The following is a 6,000-nucleotide window of genomic DNA, read 5'->3' on the forward strand; positions in this document are numbered from 1 at the left end:
TTTGAAAATGATTACATGAATTATTAGAATTTGAAAATGATTACATGAATTATTAAAATTTGAAAATGATTACATGAATTATTAAAATTTGAAAATGATTACATGAATTATTAGAATTTGAAAATGATTACATGAATTATTAAAATTTGAAAATGATTACATGAATTATTAGAATTTGAAAATGATTACATGAATTATTAGAATTTGAAAATGATTACATGGATTATTAAAATTTGAAAATGATTACATGAATTATTAAAATTTGAAAATATAAGTCAAAATATTGGTAATCATTTACCATTTTTAATGTTCTCTATTTTATGATACATTAATGGGTTCTGTTTCCCAGAAAATCGAGGAACTTAGAAACTTATACCCAACTGCATATAAATATTTTCATACGAATGTCCATAGATATATACATTTCAAGTTATAAATGAAATAATGAAACGTTTTCTTTGCTCTTCTGGTAAAATTTGTAAGCGAACTTTGCTATGGCAACAAAAGTGATGACAGTATCAGTGCCGTAGAAGTGTACAAGTGTAGACATTTTTAGCACACACTCACATACACTTATAAAATTTTTCTCGCTCTGACATTCATATCAAGAGTCTACATTTAATTTAAATTAAATATATATATATATATATATATATATATATATATATATATATATATATATATATATATATATATATATATATATAAAGTGACCTTGTGTGTGTGTGTGGGTGTGTGTGTGTGTGTGTGTGTGAAAAGTCTCTACGAAACTCCTCTATAAGTATTTGGTCTACAGGGTTGAAATTTGATATAAAGGGTATTTGGATCTGTAGCACACTTCCAATTTGGTATTTAGCCACTAAAAACTGTTACTAACGAGTCAAAATTGAAATCAAAACCGTTGACGTTGGCAGGATTAGTCGACTAAATCTATTTGCATGCACAAATCTATATTCATAGGTTAAACAAAGTTATTTTAAAACTATGTGTATGGACGTGTCTCGGAGGCTGGAGAGTTGTTTCAATTCTAGCTGATGGCACCGAAATCATTTTTTTTCCACTTTTAGAAGTCGCTTCTATATACTGGGTACAATATAATAATCGATAGAGAATTGACTCTATTATAATAATAAATACGAAATCTGCATATATTTAAATATTATTTTAATCATATTTTGCGACTGGGCAACACCATGCGGCCTGCTTGTACATCAATAAAACAACCCATATTAATGTGGAATGAAATTAAGCTCAATTGCACTCTTGCTCTCTCCAAATTACTATTTTTTTTTTTTTATTCCTGATTGTTTTTATTTCTAAAGAAACGTTTATTGATGTCCGATGTGAACATAGACCCCATATTATCATTGGGAAACATCTGATATAAAATGAATGCTGTAGATGGTTTCAGCAGGAATATCTTTCATGAGCGACTACTATATAAGAAGTGTCTCTTTTAGCTTGATTGGGGTTGGTTTAAATGCAGAAAAGAGCATGTATATTTATATACATTATAATCTATTAATAAAAGTAATATAAAACTATGCCAGTGTCTTTAAATCTTATTCAAATACCACTTTGGATATTCAGTCAATTCAGGAAAAGTTGTGTTGATCTTGGTATAGAGCTTTGGTTTCAATTATATATCCGGATAGAAAGAAACCTCACAAATATAATAAAGATTATTTTTATCTTTCTGTTTTCTGATAAAGCGAGAGACAGTATCAATAGATTTTTATACTTTCATAAATACATTGTTCTTTTGGCTTTTCAGTAAGTGTCCGCCAATATAATAGGGCCGGGCTGTTTTATTGTTGATTTGTTGTAGTAGTCGTCACTTTGTATACTAATTGGTCTGCTTCAAACAAATAAACATACTTTCCAGTTTGAGATCCGAAACAGCTTTTTAACAACAGATAGATGGAATTGAGAACTTTCATACAATCAACAACACAATTGCTTCTGTGTATAAGTATAGATATATTCAACCAAACAAATCATGTGTTGATGAAATTTTATTCTGCCAGATAGTATTCCTATTTAATACTTAAAATCCCATGCTCCAATGTTGCCTGGGAAAACTGAGGGCTCAAAGATTATTATGAATTATGATTAATAAAGAACTGAGAACCAGATTTTTACTGTTTTTTTTTTTTTTTTTTTTTCAGAGGTGGGAGTGAGCTAAACAAAAATTTTCTAAACAAAAGATGTTATGCTTTTAGAGGTGGATGAATTTGTATTTTTACTTGAAATATTAATAAGAAAAGTATTAAAAAATCTCCATCCATATAATTGTTTTGTCTAGTTATTTAATATTAATCGATGAATAAATTATAGAATATAAGTAATATGCAAGGAAGCAAAGAGGTGTTAGAATAAGTGAAATAATGTTATAATATGTTTTAGTCAATTATGAAATGAAGACTATGAAATAATCGTTATTTGCTTTAAAGTTAGTAATTATTGAGAAAAACACTAATTATGCATATATGTTAATGAAAAAGTATGTGGGATTATTACACAAATGTACAACCATATAAATCCATGTTATTGAATCAATGTTCTAATGGTTTAATGTATTCATATGTGCGATTTTAGGAATGCACATAGCTTTTGAAGTTAAAATAGTTGCTACATTGCTTTAATATTGACTAGCAGGATGACCCGACGTTGCCCGGGATTGAATAATGATCAACGAATGTTTCACACTCCCATATTTTTATTGTCATCAAAATCGATGAAATAAACTATTTTTCAATAAAATCGATTGATTGCTTGCTATAATTGAGGAGCCATCGTGACACACCTGGAGGAAACTTCACGTGCCTCTTGCAGTGACTGAGTTCACAATATATTATATTTTACATTGCACTGTAGAGAACCTACTGTTTATTTTATAAAATTATTTTTATATATAATTGCTTGCATTAAAGTTTAAAATGCACGAAAAGTATCATGTTTCAATTGTGCTCTAAACAAAACATTCATTTCGAACGTACCCTTGTCATATCAAGAACCTGCTGTTGATTTCATATGCCTGGTGTTACTGGTTGTGTGATGATAATGGCTTGAATTTAAATTTTGAATTACAAGTTACATATCATTGTGAAATTGTGCTTTAAACAAAAACATTCATTTCAAACGCACCCCTATCGTATCAAAGAACTTACTGTTGATTTTATATGTCGATCCTTTCGACTTGTGCGGTAATAAAACTTCTCAAATGCACTTGTGATGTTAGGCTGTGGAGGATGTTAATTTTTATCAAAATCGCCTATTCATTCTTTCATCAGATTATTTCGATTATCAATTATTCATACTTTTCAAAGACATTTTGACATAAAACCTCTCTCTAAGAACACTGCCAGGCGCATAAAATACCTGCGTGTGAAATTTCACAAAAATCGGCCCAGCCGTTTTCGAGTCCATAAAGAACGAACTCACAGACACACAGGCACAATTCCTTTCATATAAAAGCAGATAATAATCAGATACTGTAAGATAGTATCTTGGAAAAATGCTAAAGCATGGATGCAGTGAAATTGGTGGTCAGAATCGTAAAAATGAATGGAAACAAAAAAACGTAATAATAGAGCAAAGATCGGATATACTGAGCATATGTAATGTGTAGTTTTAAATTCATTTAAAAAATAAACAATAGGTTTTGATCATTGGTGCTGTATTATAAGTAATTACTTACCTTAGAGCAATTACCAATCATTTGATAATATTTTTCAATCTAACATTAAAATATTTAGGAAAGCATTATTTATGCATATATGTGAGTTCTTATTATGGAAATTTCACCCATATCATTTTCAATCGGTGAATATGGAAATATTTGTTATAAAGTAAATAGAGTGTGAATTAAGTGGGAGAAAAAAAAAAACACGAAGTGCAAAAGATTTATTATCTCCCTTGACTTTTTCTCTGACAAGACAAAAACTGATGAACAGAAAAAAAAAGTTTGTTTTTTGATAGATACAAAATATAACTGGCTTTTGGCTTATTCATCCTGACGGACCCCAGAGAATACATCATATGGCTGTAAGAGGGGGTAAAATGTATTAATACAACAGTAAAATCGCAGAAAAGAGACACCTGCATGTTTCACAGCACATACATACATGCAGTGGAAACAAATTTTGGATAATGCCCATTTTCCAAACCAACAACTATTTTTACTTATTAACACAAGAAAAAAACTTCATAACAAAATTCACCCCCGCATTAAACCAACCCCAATAACAACACAAATAAGCAAAACACAAAATATGTGACCCTCACACACAAATCAAGACAAGCACGATGAGGCACATGCATGCACTCATGTGCACATGCCCTCCGTGGACACACACACACCCACATCCAATATAATACTGATTCCCCAAATTAAGCAATTGACTAGAAACATAATGCAAATGCACTATTCTGCCCACATTTAATGGAAGAAAATCTCTCCAGACTAAGACAATTTTAATCAATGTATGTATATGTATGTGAGTGTGTATGTATATATGTGCATATGTGTGTGTATATATATATATACATATGTGTATATATGTTTGAGTGTGTATGTGTGTGCATATATATATATGTATACTCTTCTTATTTTTCTATATTTATCATTTATTTTCCATTTTATTTATACATATGCATATATATGTATGTATGTTTATATTATAGACCGACCTTGATGAGACGTAAATAGGAACACATAAGCTAACACAACACAGCACATCCACACACACACACGCACACAAATGCATATATACACATATATACACACACAGATTCCCTGACTTTCTCTCTATCTTTCTCTCTTGCACACATACACACACACACACACACACACACACAACACACAACCACTCATTACGCGCATGCACGCACTGACACACAAGCATCAAAAAGGAAAAAATAAAAATATTCAACCAAATAGACTTAACACCTCCTACCCACTAAATGGACTTAACACTGACTGATCAAGCTCTTAACATATCCCACTGGAGACATCAACTCTTGTATTTGCATTTCTTTCAAAAGCACAATCATGCTAGCTGAACCAAAATGATTTCCAAAAAGAAACCCCATAAACTTTTCACCAAAAAGCAAACTTTTAACTAAAAAAAAAAACTTTTAACAAAAAAATATCTGAAGAGAGCTAAATAAAGCTTTAAACGTGTTATGAAAACATTTTAAAAAAACTTTAAATATAATAAAAGCCTTAAAAACCGACAATTGTTGCTGGCTTTCTATATATATATATATATATATATATATATATATATATATATATATATATATATATATATATATATATGTAGTAATAAATTAGCTGAAACAATAAAATGTTCAATAATAAAACAAACCTATCAGGATATAAAAAAGCTCTACCTGATTAAAAGGAGCAAATTAAAGAATGAAATAAAAAAGATGAGGAGTAAAATTACAAAGGAACTTTATTACATTATCTGATCAAAAAGGATTAAAGAAAAAGGAAATATGAAAGAAACCTCTTTAGGCTATGGTATTTCGAAGCTAAATGCTTCTCATCAGAAGAGAAGAGAAAGTCGGCATTATACAAAAGTGGGAGTAAAAAGACAACACCGACTTTAAAACATTAAGAAATGAATAAAAAACATGAAGCAATGATGTAAAGAAGAAAGCATGAGGAGAAAATGAAAAAATAGAAGAATTAGTAAGGAAATAATCAGGAACAAAAAGTAAAAGACTAGAAAAAAATCTCTATAATAAATAGAAGATAAACAAATCTATGTAATGAAACAATAGATTAAATAAAAAAAAACTGAAAGAATGAATAAAAAGAAATCAAAATCTAAGCAAGGGCAAATACTTAAAAACGCAGGAAAAATGTGGAATGAATAAATAAAGAAAAAAAGATGATGTAATAAAGTTACCTTCTAACCTTCATCTTTTTTATTTTAATATATTTGTGTGTGTGTGTGTGTGTGTGTGTGTGTGTGTGTGTGTGTGGTG

General features: G+C 29.5%; 1 protein-coding gene across 8 annotated transcripts in view; it reads left to right on the top strand.

The window, feature by feature from the left end:
* LOC145254565 (dual specificity calcium/calmodulin-dependent 3',5'-cyclic nucleotide phosphodiesterase 1A-like) overlaps positions 1–6,000 on the top strand; it is a 1,571,136-nt gene that overhangs the window by 474,059 nt on the left and 1,091,077 nt on the right. The window lies entirely within an intron of this gene.

Source organism: Euprymna scolopes, chromosome 30 (assembly GCF_053919585.1).
Source record: "Euprymna scolopes isolate OS-2025 chromosome 30, ASM5391958v1, whole genome shotgun sequence".
Lineage (NCBI taxonomy): Eukaryota > Metazoa > Mollusca > Cephalopoda > Sepiida > Sepiolidae > Euprymna > Euprymna scolopes.